This window comes from Mixophyes fleayi, chromosome 8, assembly GCF_038048845.1.
Source record: "Mixophyes fleayi isolate aMixFle1 chromosome 8, aMixFle1.hap1, whole genome shotgun sequence".
Classification (NCBI taxonomy): Eukaryota; Metazoa; Chordata; class Amphibia; order Anura; family Limnodynastidae; genus Mixophyes; species Mixophyes fleayi.
Genome location: NC_134409.1, coordinates 90,330,430 through 90,346,056, shown reverse-complemented (window position 1 = coordinate 90,346,056; position 15,627 = coordinate 90,330,430). Strand labels below are relative to the sequence as shown.

At 52.0% G+C, this 15,627-nt stretch overlaps 1 protein-coding gene across 2 annotated transcripts in view; it reads right to left on the bottom strand.

The window, feature by feature from the left end:
* The window catches only part of GSG1 (germ cell associated 1), a 62,669-nt gene that overhangs the window by 16,816 nt on the left and 30,226 nt on the right, over nt 1–15,627 (bottom strand). The window lies entirely within an intron of this gene.

The following is a 15,627-nucleotide window of genomic DNA, read 5'->3' as shown; positions in this document are numbered from 1 at the left end:
TAAATTAGATGGAAGCAGAATATTTAAATTGTATTGTAAATATAAATATTCTACATATAGAACACGACTGGCAAACCTCTCCAGCTGCAGTGCCGTAACTAGATATTTTAGTGCCCTGGGCGAGACAGGACACCAGCGCCCCCCATCTAAGTGTTAGTGACATTTGCCAAGTGGGTGTGGCCAACCTAATGTGGGGATGTGGCTAGCACTTTACTGAAATAATTCTGTTACATGTCTGCGGACCCCAAAATGAGCACAAAAGCATGGAGGAGAAGAAGAAAATCCTCTGTAAGGTGGGGTACAAGGGTTTCTCACAGGCAACCACCGCCTCATTCACCTCCAGCTATTATCTGCTGTCAGTATCACTGATTTACATCTCTTCACTGGCGAAATGTCAGATAATATGTAAACTTGTCTTATCCATCCCTGATATTAGTTATTGCTGCCACTACCTGAACTTTTAGCTTATTTTCCATGTCAATGTATTTAATTTGTCCCTCCTTCCATTGCTTGCTGTATGTGTTTGGTTTGTTTCTCCCTGCCTCCTTTAAATTATGTTATTCCTTTTCATCTGTGTGCTTGTTTAGACCTGTGCATGAAAAATCAATTTACAACATAAAGGGGTCTATAATGTCACCATCTGTCATACCACTTCAGAAGTGATGTAGTCCTGTCTGCAGGTGTATAACGAGAGAGGGAGGGAGGGGGAGAGAGATTGATTCTTCAGCCTTTTACTTCCGCATGCGCGTTCCACTAACAGGAGGTTCGGCATTTAGAACGCAAGTTTGCGTTCCAAATGCCTAACTTCCTGTCAGTGGAAGTTAAGGGCTGAAGGTACAGAGGCAGGTAGCGGGCGGCTGCTGCGCCCTGGGCGACGGCAACGCCCGAACCTGCCTAGTTACAGCTCTGTTCAGCTGTGTTGTGAAAATGTAAGGTCCCTAAACGGAGATGTGCCTCACAGGGCGACTAACTCCTAATACCTCCGAATTTACCACGATCCGCGTGTATGACTGGATCCTACCTCGGTCCCTGATTGGGGGGTTCTCCGGTCGCCCGCAGGTAACACCTAAGAGGGAAAACACAGTTAAACCGAGCCGACCAAGTAAGGGCTGTCCGAGACTACGGCAAAGAACAAGGACACGGTCAGTCCAAGCTCACTTGCCGCCTCCTCACTTTGTTCTTGCCAAGACGCGGGGGACTACAGGCACTTAAGACCAAGACTAGTCCGAGGACTAATCCCACCTCAAGTACCTCACACACCTGCCGGTGAGGGCCTAACCGAAAGGGGGAATCGAGCGTGATACTCACTGGGACACTCCCACTTCCGATCCGGTTCCTCTGCGCCTTCCCGACTCCTGCGGATGACAAGAACACACAGCCTCCCTCTACGCTCTCAGTGAGACTAAGATGGCACCCACAAACCTGGACTGACTACAACAGCGACCCGACCCTAACAACGGTCTAATGGTCGGCAACGCAACTAAGTCAAACCACTATGACTAACTAGGTGTGGTGCACTAACGGAACTGCTCACTTACACACTACGGGGAACACCAGACGGTGTTCACGGACTAAACCAGAGGGCGGTTCCTAACCCCCTCACCCAGGTCGTACCAAGAAGCTGCCTTCTTGCTATGGGGTCACCCACAGACCCTAAGGACCGGTTCTTTAAGCCCGGCTGAGGCTCAGTAGAACAGCACACTAACCCGTGGGCCGACTGCCGCACGGAACAGCCGATCGAACTGAACCGCCCGACTGCCTGTACTCGGGTATCTCACACGTGTCCCTACATCCGGAACCACAGGTCCACCTGCACGGAACCGGCTTTGAGGACCCTTGATCAGAACCACGGCCGCCCATGGAACTGCCTCAAGGTGTGCTGCGATGCCACCAACTCTCTCAGCCACCCCCTCTGGGTACCAGTGTGACCCCGGGGACCTAAGGGACAGGAAAACTACGTGTGTTCTCCCCTGACTATGTGTATGCTGGTAACTACACTTGTCCCCACAGCACGGGTTAGCACAGGAAACCACAGGAACAAGAGCCTACCTTTAATGGGGGCCTGACGTCTTGCCCCTGGACACAACTACGTAGCACACCCAAAATACTGTAATTCAACAATACCCGCCTCACAGACAGAATACAATATACAGTACTTTGTAGGCTAGTTACCAGAGCACACCGCTGTTAGCCAACCAGCAGGTTGCTACAGCACCACAGGAGCCTCCGCTCTACTGTACCTCCTAACTACGTGTGCTCACCTCACACAGGACCGCGCCTACACTCACGAGACTCCCACGCCTCTACCTCATCACCACCAGGGCCGTCTGCCCTTCACACCATGGGCCTCTGCCCAGCTACAAACAGAGCCTTGTGCTCTGATTAATGGGCCTCAGCCCCCTCTCTACCTCAGGGCTCTGAGCCCACTAACTAGGGCCTTGTGCCCTGCTACCTAGGGGTCCTAGCCCCTGCCTGAGGCCTGTGGCCTCCCTGACTGACTGAGGGCCTTGTGCCCTTAATAGCCTACAGGCTACCAGCCCCTAACCAGGCCCTCTGGCCTTCCTATGGCCTCTAGGCCACTAACTACCTAAGGGCCTTGTGCCCTTGTTACTAACTGACTAACTAACAGGGGCTTGTCCCCTTTATCAGAGTAATATGGCCTACTAATTAGTAGGGGCCTAGTGCCCAGGTCCCTGGGCCTTCTGCCCCTAATTTATTGTGCCAACAGGCCTTGTGCCCAACCGTGCCCACGGGCCTAGTGCCCGACTTTATTGAGTGTGCTGCGGGCGTGGGCCCGGGAGAGAGTTGCCTGGCAAGGGCCTTACCTGGTGCTGTCTTCGGGGAGCTTCTCCTGGACTCCTTCCCCGTCTGCCGCTGCTTCCACGCTCTGCCGCCGGCTTCTTGTCTTGATCACGCCGGTCTTCAGGCAGCAGAGGCGCTCTTAGCCCTAACAAGGGCTCTCTGCCGCCACTGCTGGTCTCCGCTGTCTTCTCTTCTGTTCTTGATCCCGCAGCTCTCCGCGACACGTCCTCTTCTTTCTCTCTCCGCCGACGAACTGACCATGGCGGCGCGCGCGCCGACTTAAATAGTCGGCGCCGCTCTAATGTCGTCACGTAGCGTCGATGCGACGCCACGTGATGACATGGCGGGTCCGGATTGGCCCGCCGCCATTCTTCTTTTTTAAATGGCCGGGAGGTGAGCCCTGATTGGCTCACCGTCCCGGCTGAAGCGAGAGAACTGCCGCCCGAGGAACGACGACGGCCCCGGACAGGTAAGCCCTCCACATTTCCCCCCGTTTTAATGTCAGCAGTCCCTGCCGACAAAACCTTGGTCCACACGAAATTCGGGTCAGTATAACGTTCTCCAGGCAGGCCCAAGTTCAGTCGCTGCGATCTTCTCGGTTGAAGCGGCGGTGTCGGAAGGTCCATGTTCACTGGAGTAGAATCCGGAGTATCAACGTCCTCTGGGGTCGTTGGTGTCCACCAATTCACCCCCGTCGGGGCGGGTATGAGGTCTGGCTCACTTCTCTCCGGGACGTCGGAAGGCAAATCCGGAAAACCACAGGGACGTAACATATTCCGATGCAGCACCCGCGGTCTCCCAGTCCCTTCCGCAGGAACCACCTCATACAAGGGAAGGTCAGGAGCCATGCGCCGTTGCACTACATGTGGCAACACTTCCCACCGATCGCTGAGTTTATTTCCTGGCCTCTTAATTCTTACCAGTACTCGCTGACCCACTACGAAGGGAGAAGCCGGTCTGTTGGTTGGTCCGTGATGGACTTTGGACCGTAGCTGCCCCCTAACCACGTCCCTGGCAATCTTCAGCTTCCTCCTCTGCTCGGTCACCCAGCCGCTGGGAGTCCAACTGTCCGCTTCTTCCGGGACGGACAACTCCAAATCACGCCACTCCCTTCCAGGCTGCCCAAACAGAAGAAAGTATGGGGTATAACCGGTGGTACTATGTACCCGGTTATTGTATACCCACACCAAGTCCTGCACGAACTCCGGCCAGCGGTTCTTTTGTCCAGCCTCCAGAGCCCTGAGTATTTGCAGCAAGGTCCGATTGAACCTTTCACAGGCGCCATTACCTTGAGGGTGATAAGGAGTGGTCCGGGACTTCTGTACCCCATAGGTGTCACACAGACCTTCCATGAGGCGTCCCTGAAAACAGGCTCCCTGATCCGAGTGAATCCGCTCCGGGCACCCATATCTCCGAATGAAGTGCTCCACAATGGCGCGCGTAGCCGCCTCCGCAGTCTGGTTTCGTGTGGGCGCGACGACGGTGAACTTAGTAAAGTGGTCTGTCATGACCAACGCGTAGCTATGACCACTACTTGACTCCCCAACCAGGACGTAATCAATCATAAGCAGCTCCAAGGGTCGCCCCGTCTGGATGGTTTGCACGGGCGCATGCTGCTCCCCAGCCTTACTTACCCCACATCGTGGACAGGCTCGGCAGACCTCTTCCGCCAACGCCTTGCTCCAGGTAGGCTCGCCGAACTAGCACCCCTTCCCTCACTGTCAGTTGATCCCATCTGTGCAATAGCCTTCGTCCGGCTATAGACAGCCGACGCCGTTCTTCACTAGAGGGCCAATGTCCCTGTTGCTTCCATCGGCGGACACACCGCAATGGAGCATCCTGAGCCTGCCGTTCGGCCCAATCTACGGTCGTCTTGGGCACACTCAGAGCACAGACAGGAGATGTCAACTGGGTCAGATCCGGGATCTCTTCCCCTTCTCTGTCCTCATCACTAGGCCCCTCCGGTCCTTGCAGGGGATAACGGGACAACGCATCCGCATTTCCATTAGCCTTTCCGGGTCGATACCGGATCTTATATCCGAACTTGGCCAACCAAGCCATCCAGCGCTGTTCCAGCGCCCCTAACTTGGCCATGCCCAAGAAAGCCAATGGATTGTGGTCGGTCACTATGTCGAACTCAGCGCCGGTCAAGTATACCGTGAACTTCTCGGTTACTGCCCAAACAACTGCTAGCAACTCCAGCTTAAAGGAACTGTAATTATCGGGGTTTCTTTCTGAATCCCGCAGACTCCGGCTTCCGTAGGCAATGACCCGTTCTATGCCGTCTTGGACTTGTGCTAGCACGGCCCCCAGGCCCTTGAGACTTCAATCGGTATACAGAACGAAGGGCTTTTCGAAGTCAGCGTATGCCAACACCGGAGCCGTCGTCAGGTCTTCTTTGAGCTTCGCGTACGCCTTTTCCTGAGCGTCTCCCCAGGCTATGGCTTGATTCTTAGCCGTAGTGGCAACGCCCCTCAACAATTCGTTCAGCGGGCCAGCCACCTTCGCAAAGTCTTTGATGAATCTCCGATAGTAGCCCACTAACCCCAGAAATGCTCTCAATTCCGTCACCATCCGAGGAATCTTCCAGTCCAACACCGCAGAAACCTTATCCGGAGTGGGGCTCACTCCATCCCGGGACACAATATGTGCCATGTATTCCAACCGAGATTTCAGAAGATGACACTTTTGCGGCTTCAACTTCAGGCCGAATTTCTCCAAGCGCTGTAGGACTATGTCGAGTCGATCCAGATGTTCCTTGACCGTGGGAGCGAAGATGATGATATAATCCAAGTAGATTAGAAGAGCGTCGAAATTCAGATTTCCCAGACATCTCTCCATTAACCGTTGGAAGGTGGCAGGAGCATTAGTGAGACCAAAAGGCATCCTACAGAACTCAAACAGACCCATTGGAGTGATGAAGACCGTGTTCGGCCGGTCCTCTGCAGCCACTGGTACTTGCCAGTATCCGCTGGCAAGATCCAGAGTGGAGAAATATCTCGCCTTCCCTAGCGCAGCTAGCGATTCCTCAATCCTGGGCAATGGATACGCGTCGCGGACAGTACAGCTATTCAACCGCCGATAGTCCACACAGAACCTGATGGCGCCATCTTTCTTCCGTACTAAGACGATAGGAGCTGCCCACGGGCTCTTACTTTCGGTAATCACGTGGCTATCCAACATCTGCCTAATCATCAGCTTGACCTCTTGGTACAACTTGGGCGGGATCGGCCGATATCTCTCCCTAATGGGCAGACTGTCTCCGATACGGATATTATGTTCCAGTTCCTCCGTGTACCCAAAATCCTCCTCACTTCGAGAGAAAACTTTCTGTCTGGCCCACAATATCTGTTGTAGCCGGGTAACATCCCGGGGCTCGATCCCTTCCAAGGAAACATCCATTTGTTCCAAGATGGTGTTGCCGTTCCATTTGCGGGACAGGCTATCGTCACATTCCACCTGGACCGCCAAGCCCCCTTGTTGTTCTGATGCGAGTTTGAGAAGTATCTGCCGGTCATCTCCAATCTGTTCTGCTTCAACGGCGATAACTCGAGCGACAGTCGTACCAGGACCCATCGTCTGGGTATGGTCCTGCACATTACATAACCGCACAGGTACCCTTCCTCGATGTACCCTGGCCAACGCACGGGCAACAAGCGGTCCTTCAGCCGTTCGTTCCGAACTGACCGGTTCCACCAGCACCACTTATCCCTCCAATCTCCGGTTTGTCCTCACCTCCATATATTGCAGCACCTCCTGACCAGGGGGTACTTCCACCGTCTGTCGATAGTTGGTCCATAGGTAGCCAAGGAGCTCCAGTCCCCACTCAGTCGGTTCTTCATCACACCGGCGTACCATCCTCTGGAAAACCCGCTGCACGGGCCGGGGTATGTCCAACTCTCTCCAGTATCGAGGCCCTTTGGCGTGGAATAAGGCCTGATCCAAATTCTGTAGGGCGTTCATCCCCAGGATCACCGGGCCATGACGAAGCTCCTCTCCACCAACCACCAGAATGCCCTTCTTTCCCAAGGTCTGTCCGCAGACTTCAATTTCCAACCAGACTACTCCCACGACAGGGATGGGCAAATTGTTGGCGGCGGTCAGCTTAATCCACGTTTGGGCCCGGCTCTTCTGCAAGTGAGCGTAGTTTTCCAGGAAACACCGCTCTGACATAGTGGTCACCTGAGACCCCGTGTCTAGCAGGCACTGCTGTGGTTTACCCCCTAACGTGACTACTACTGTAGGGCACTCCCCCACCAAATCAGCCGAGTTGGTGAAGTTGGGGTTTGCCCCCATCTCCCCCGCGGGTGGCCCCTTCACCGCAAGGGACTCTAGTTTAACGGTGCCTGGTTTGGAGGTTCGGGACAATTACGGGCATAATGTCCCACGCGTTGGCATCTCCAGCAGCGAACGGCCGGTCTTGGGCCTTGCTGTGACCTGGGGGCGCTTCTTCGTTCTTCTATAGGTCCCCCTTCACCTCGGCGATCCCGCGGCCGACGGACTTCCTGCCGCAATTGGGCGACTTCCTCCTTCATGGCTAAGAGAGCTTCCTTTAGATCTTTCACACAACTCTCCAACGGGTGGGCCTCTGCTCCGGACGGACTACTGGTGAGAAGGACCTGCTGTGTGGCTACCGCATAAGGCCCGTAGTGATCATCTCTATCCCGGGACACAGCCTCCGCTTGTATTTCCTGGAACGTCAGGCCAGGTTTATCCCGCACCTTGTCCAGTAGAATGTGCCGGAGCGGCACGTTCCAGAGCCCCATGGCAAATTGGTCTCGCAGTAGCACATCCGCGTCTCCCATGGTGCCCGACCTCCGTGGGTCTCTCTTCCAGAGTTCTCTCACCAATTCTAGGAGAGCGTTGCCAAACTGGGTCAGACTCTCGTCCTCCCTCTGAACACGCCCGAAGAACCTCTTCCTCAGCACTGCCACAGAGGAGGTGTCGCCGTACAATTCTTCCAAGATTTTGAAGATGGCGTCCAAGGTGTCCCTATTTGGTTTGGGTCGAAGAAGAACCGTCTTCCTGGCATCTCCTTCCAGGGCATTCAGAGCCAGCTCCACCTTCTTGGCACCGGTGATATGATACAACCGGGCAGTGCCATGTAGCCGTTCCTGCCAGTCAGCGAAAGCAAGATTCTTTCCATCGAACTTCGACAGGTGGGACAACGCGGCACCCACAGCCATCACATTAGGCTGGCTGCGCTCGGCGCGGTTTGTTGTGAATCCGTCATCACAAACACGGATCCTGCCGACTACGCCAAAATGTAAGGTCCCTAAACGGAGATGTGCCTCACAGGGCGACTAACTCCTAATACCTCCGAATTTACCACGATCCGCGTGTATGACTGGATCCTACCTCGGTCCCTGATTGGGGGGTTCTCCGGTCGCCCGCAGGTAACACCTAAGAGGGAAAACACAGTTAAACCGAGCCTACCAAGTAAGGGCTGTCCGAGACTATGGCAAAGAACAAGGACACGGTCAGTCCAAGCTCACTTGCCGCCTCCTCACTTTGTTCTTGCCAAGACGCGGGGGACTACAGGCACTTAAGACCAAGACTAGTCCGAGGACTAATCCCGCCTCAAGTACCTCACACACCTGGTGGTGAGGGCCTAACCGAAAGGGGGAATCGAGCGTGATACTCACTGGGACACTCCCATTTCCGATCCGGTTCCTCTGCGCCTTCCCGACTCCTGCGGATGACAAGAACACACAGCCTTCCTCTACGCTCTCAGTGAGACTAAGATGGCACCCACAAACCTGGACTGACTACAACAGCGACCCGACCCTAACAACATTCTAATGGTCGGCAACGCAACTAAGTCAAACCACTTTGACTAACTAGGTGTGGTGCACTAACGGAACTGCTCACTTACACACTACGGGGAACACCAGCCGGTGTTCACGGACTAAACCGGAGGGCGGTTCCTAACCCCCTCACCCAGGTCGTACCAAGAAGCTGCCTTCTTGCTATGGGGTCACCCACAGACCCTGAGGACCGGTTCTTTAAGCCCGGCTGAGGCTCAGTAGAACAGCACACTAACCCGCGGGCCGACTGCCGCACGGAACAGCCGATCGAACTGAACCGCCCGACTGCCTGTACTCGGGTATCTCACATGTGTCCCTACGTCCGGAACCACAGGTCCACCTGCACGGAACCGGCCTTGAGGACCCTTGATCAGAACAACGGCCGCTCCTGGAACTGCCTCAAGGTGTGCTGCACTGCCACCAACTCTCTCAGCCACCCCCTCTGGGTACCAGTGTGACCCCGGGGACCTAAGGGACAGGAAAACTACGTGTGTTCTCCCCTGACTATGTGTATGCTGGTAACTACACTTGTCCCCACAGCACGGGTTAGCACAGGAAACCACAGGAACAAGAGTCTACCTTTAATGGGGGCCTGACGTCTTGCCCCTGGACACAACTACGTAGCACACCCAAAATACTGTAATTCAACAATACCCGCCTCACAGACAGAATACAATATACAGTACTTTGTAGGCTACTTACCAGAGCACACCGCTGTTAGCCAACCAGCAGGTTGCTACAGCACCACAGGAGCCTCCGCTCTACTGTACCTCCTAACTACGTGTGCTCACCTCACACAGGACCGCGCCTACACTCACGAGACTCCCACGCCTCTACCTCATCACCACCAGGGCCGTCTGCCCTTCACACCATGGGCCTCTGCCCAGCTACAAACAGAGCCTTGTGCTCTGATTAATGGGCCTCAGCCCCCTCTCTACCTCAGGGCTCTGAGCCCACTAACTAGGGCCTTGTGCCCTGCTACCTAGGGGTCCTAGCCCCTGCCTGAGGCCTATGGCCTCCCTGACTGACTGAGGGCCTTGTGCTTTTAATAGCCTACGGGCTACCAGCCCCTAACCAGGCCCTCTGGCCTTCCTATGGCCTCTAGGCCACTAACTACCTAAGGGCCTTGTGCCCTTGTAACTAACTGACTAACTAACAGGGGCTTGTCCCCTTTATCAGAGTAATATGGCCTACTAATTAGTAGGGGCCTAGTGCCCAGGTCCCTGGGCCTTCTGCCCCTAATTTATTGTGCCAACAGGCCTTGTGCCCAACCGTGCCCACGGGCCTAGTGCCCAACTTTATTGAGTGTGCTGCGGGCGTGGGCCCGGGAGAGAGTTGCCTGGCAAGGGCCTTACCTGGTGCTGTCTTCGGGGAGCTTCTCCTGGACTCCTTCCCCGTCTGCCGCTGCTTCCACGCTCTGCCGCCGGCTTCTTGTCTTGATCACGCCGGTCTTCAGGCAGCAGAGGCGCTCTTAGCCCTAACAAGGGCTCTCTGCCGCCACTGCTGGTCTCCGCTGTCTTCTCTTCTGTTCTTGATCCCGCAGCTCTCCGCGACACGTCCTCTTCTTTCTCTCTCCGCCGATGAACTGACCATGGCGGCGCACGCGCCGACTTAAATAGTCGGCGCACGCGCCGACTTAAATAGTCGGCGCCGCGCTAATGTCGTCACGTAGCGTCGGCGCGACGCCACGTGATGACATGGCGGGTCCGGATTGGCCCGCCGCCATTCTTTTTTTTTAAATGGCCGGGAGGTGAGCCCTGATTGGCTCACCGTCCCGGCTGAAGCGAGAGAACCGCCGCCCGAGGAACGACGACGGCCCCGGACAGGTAAGCCCTCCACAAAACTACAAGTCCCAGCATACCCCATGCCCTACAAGCAATCAGCTGGCTATCAACTGGCAAAGCATGCTCGGGCTTGCAGTTTCACAACACCTGGAGAGCCATAGGTTGACCAGGTTTTAAATAAAGTTTGAAGAAACACCTATATTTTATATTGTATAATAGTTACATGTTACTTGTCAAACACAGAAGGAGGTGCAGTTATACCGAAACAAGACTTAGAAAGATAAAGCTACAGGCCCATATGCCATCCAACCTCGTGTGCTAAAGATATGAAGTTCAGTAATTGATGAGACACTTTCTTATATTTATGGTCTCCCACATAGTTGTGGTAGTGCCTCAAGATTGGCAGAAAGTAGATGTGTTACTAATCTTTAAAAAGAGAACAAAATCGGAACCAGGAAGTTTTAGATCTGTGTGCCTGACTTCAGTCATGGGTAAATGATTTGAAAAAATTAGAAGGATGTGATACTGAAATGTAGACAATAATTTGATAACATAGTATCAGCATGATTTCATTAAGGACCAGTCATGCTAACAAATATAATTATTATTTATGAGGCTGTAAGTTTTAAACTTGGTTGTATAATTGATGGGTTTGAACTTTGCAAAATATTTCAATTCTGATTCATATAACTGTCTGGTGCATGAGATGAGAGTACTAGGTCTAGGGGAATCTTACTGGTTGAAGGATAGAAAAATGGAACAAATTCAGACTGGGCTAAGTTGCTTAGAGGTGTATTCTATGGGGTAAATGTATCCATTAGCAATTTTTTGCAAATCGCCGATATCCGGCGACCTTGCATGGTAAATTTAAAGCGGCAATAGCTTTAAAGGAAAGTTTTGCCTTTAAAGCCATTGCAGCTTTAAATTTACCATGCAAAGTCGCCAGTGATCAGTGATTTGCAAAAATCGCTACTTGATACATTTAACCCTAGGACTCGTTTTAATATTTTTATTAAAGACTTTGTATATGGGTTGTGTTTATGATGTATTAGGAAGTATTTGGGACTACGGTGGCTACTGACTTTTTTATGTTTCTTATGTGTTGTTATATCTTTCTCACCATAGCAACAGCTACACTCTGTCCTCCAATCAGATGCTCTACTCTCCTGTCCCCTCCTCATCCCTATTATATACACGACCATTCCAGAAACATGGTAATCCCTGAAGAAGTTTGATAATATGACAAAAGGCGTTGGATACTTACACCACTGAACCCCCACAGCACCCCAAGTACCATACCAGACCACCAGACTTCACCACCGAGACACCAGGGGGTAAATGTATCAAGCTGAGAGTTTTCCGGCGGGTTTGAAAAGTGGAGATGTTGCCTATAGCAACCAATCAGATTGTAGCTATAATTTTGTAGAATGTACTAAATAAATGATAGCTAGAATCTGATTGGTTTTTCAAACCCACCGGAAAACTCTCAGCTTGATATATTTACCCTCAGGTCTAACATCAGGCAGAAATGGAGCATGTGTTCCAGTCCACCCAATCTGTGTTCCACAGTGGCTATCTTGGATTCCAAAATCACAGCACAGCTAAGAAACTGTGTTTCTCGGTGCACCAAACAAACAAACTGCTCTTCCAACAGGGCTTTGAGTTACAAACATTATGATCATAAACCATACTTGACAACTTTCTTTCCAACCGGGAGATCCCAGAGGGGAGGTGAAGTGTGAGTATGTGAGGGGCAGGTCATTTGTCCTCTCCTCCACAAAGGAAAGATGTGTAAATGAAAGCGTCATTTTGTCGCGTGGGGGCATGGCCAAAATAACATGCTTTGGGAGTCTCCTGGACATTCCGGGAGAGTTGGCAAGTAGTGCATAAACATATGAAACCTATAACTTTTGAACAAGCAACCCCTATACTGAGCTATATCTACCAGAGCCTTACACATTTTCTACCCTTCAACCTTTACATCACCAATTATCTCCCCACTGCTACCTCCTTTCCAAATTATTTTTTATAGCCATAAACACTCCTAACCATTTTTCTCCCTATGTACTCACTGCAGTGCGTACAACTATATACCAACCAGAAATATAAACAAACCATAGCTATACACTCCCAACTGCTCCCTCCTTTCCAACATATTTTCTAGAGCCAAAAATATTCCTAACTTTTAGTTCTCACTTTACTGCATATAGCTATATACCAACCAGAGCTGTAAACATACCACAGCTATACTTTTCCATGCCGCCCCCCAAGGCTTATCCTCTCATCCGCCCGCCCCTCCCCCCCTGTTTTCTTTTGTTCTCAACTACAGGTTAACAATAACATATGGAGACCAGACAAGCCAAAAAGACAACAGGCACACCCTACAAAGAGAATAGATAGATCTCTGACTGACTCATTCATCATCTACATAGGACACCCAGGAAAACAGACCCATACTACAAGGGGAATAGGTACATCCCTGCAAGGATAATTGATACATTCAACGTTTACAACCTAACTCTCATCCACACCCTCACACACCAAACCCAGGCAGTTTACTACACACAGGTAAGGCCCCTTCCCCATATTAACACCACCTCTTCTCATTATACAGATCCACCAACACAGAATCCCACTTTGCGCCACGGAACCTCTTAAACACAACTACTAAGTCACTAATTAGATCACATCTTGAAAATGGGGTAGAGTTTTGGACATGTCACTGTAAGAGCAAAATAGGAGAGGGTTTACAGGAGGTCCATCTTTTTAATAAAGGGAATGGAAGGGTTACATTATAAAGACAGTGTTATGAAAAATAGTCCTGTTTACAGTGGAATATATTTCTTAGAAGTAACCTAATTTATATGTATAAATATATTATTATTATTGTTAATTTTATATAGCGCCATCATATAATGCAGCGCTTGCAAGTAATATTTTAATCATTCACATCAGTCTCTGCCCCTTTGAAGTTTACAGTCTAAACTTTAAACTGTACACAAAGGTCCATTTTGTAGGCAGACAATTAACCTAGCTCTCTGTTTTTGGACTGTGAAAGGAGAATACACGCATACATGGGAAGAACATACATACTCCATGCAGATCGTGCCCTGGTCAGAAATGGCACCCAGGACCATACACTGGACAAGGGGTCATCAATTGCGAATGGAAGAAAGATGGTTTCACCATGAACATAGAAAGATGTCCTTTCAAACCACAGGAATCACCCCACGTAATTTCAATGATGCTAGGATCATTGTCCTCCCCAAATTGGGCAAAGACTCCACACTAGTATTCTCCTATAGACCAATATTCCTGCTTAATCAGGATTTTAATATTCTTACCAAAGTCACGGCAACCCAACTACAAGCCACCATACGCTATATGATTGTCACCAGCCCATCATCATCATCATTCAGTTAGGGTTCGTCAAACATAGACAGTCAGTGATGGGGTAAGAGCTGCTATATTTCCTTATAAGAGAAAAACAATGCAAAAAACAAACTTGCAGTGCTACATATTAATATCCAATAGATAGGGAAGTGTGGCCATCAGCCTAAATGCAGTTAAAATCACGTGGGTGAGTGATTAGGTGTTTTGCCTATGGGCTGATTCTATCTGTTAACCAATAAGGCAGACGAGGGGGGTGGCTTAGTTTAATATAGGTGAAGTTCTCCACCATTTCCCCCTCGCTGCTTCCGGATTTCGAGCTGATGAATCAGAGCTGAGGAGTCAGGCTGAGTAGAGAGTGTTCTATGAGATTTGTTACTGTGCTGTTGGTATTTGTTTGCCTTTTCCTTTTACATCGTTTTTATTTGCTGCCTTTCTTCCTTTGTCCTTGCCTTTTTTCTTCCTTTCCTTCTCCTATCCCTGTTTGCGTTCCCCTCCTTCTTTTCTCCCCTTTCCTTCTCCTATCCCTGTTTGCGTTCCCCTCCTTCTTTTCTCCCCTTTCCTTCTCCTCATCTCCTCCCCCCTTCCTCCCCGTACTTCTAGTTTCTCCCTGTCGGCCTCGGGGCTCCGTGGCTGTGCTGGTCTGTGTTCCCTGTGCCAGCGGCATGATGTCTAGGTCTAGCCGTGTGTGCAGCGCGCCGGCTAGGTATCGGGAGGCGGGGCTTTGCGCGGGGCCCTCCCGTCATCTCCTTTGGTGCGGCCAGCGGGGGAGCAAGTTCCTGGCGGTGTGCACGCCAGGGGGACTCGCAGTGTGTCTCCCCCGCCCGGAGGTAAGGGTAAAAGTAGCGCCTTGGGGCGGCGGTCACGGGGGGTCATGGAGAGTAGTTCAGCAGCGCGGGAGCCTGCAAGGGGTGTCCCTGAGAGGGTAGGGGAGGTGGCCAGGGTGCAGTTACATGGGGTGGGGCGGGGGGGCACCCCTGCTATTTCTCTCCCTGCTTCTCGGTCCTCAGATGTGGTCCCGGCTGGTGGCAGCATTTTCAGGGGATGGGAGACATCAGGGGGGGTCGTCCTCGGGGGTTTCCAGGGATATAGGGGGTCAGGAATCCTCCTCCACTTCCAGGGGTTTAGGCTCTGTTATATGGGATCCTCCATTTTCAGGGGCATGGTCTGCGCAGGCTTCAGGTAGAGATCAGTTGGTGGGGGCTGCCTCCGGGGTACTTGTTTAGGGACGCTACCCTAATCATTGGGTTTCAGTGGTTTGGGGGCCAAGGGCCCGGGATCTTCTATCAGCAGACCGTGGCAAGGTGTATTTTCTTTCCCGGCTGCGGTGGGAAGGGCGAAGGGTAGTCCTTTCGTGTCAAGGCGCTAATTTTCCTTATTCTGGGGTTCAGGGTACGGCACTTATAGGGTTGGATCCTTTGCATGCGGTGCAGGGCGGTTCCCGTTCTCAGTTTTACACGCAGACGATATATCCGGCCGTGTCCTCTCGGGACCCGTGGGATTTGCCATACCCCCCAGCTGGGGGGTTTTTGGCTGGTGCCTTGGCTTCAGTGAGCATGCCCCCTTACCCTATCCCTTCGGGCAATTACACCCATTCCTATCCAGTCCCCATGGAACACATTGCGTTGGAGAGCGAGCAGCGCCTGGGGTACATAGGCCCTGCTCTAGGCAGACCCCCTCCTCCCGGGTTTGTCGGGGCTGGACCGGAGCTTGTAGGTGGCAACGGATCATGGGCATCGTTAGGTATTTCACAAGGGAGTCAACAAATTCTGTCAGATGTTAACGTGCCTCTTGTTGCAGATACACAAGTTCTGGTGGAAGGAGCAGCGGTGCAGCCTTTGCAG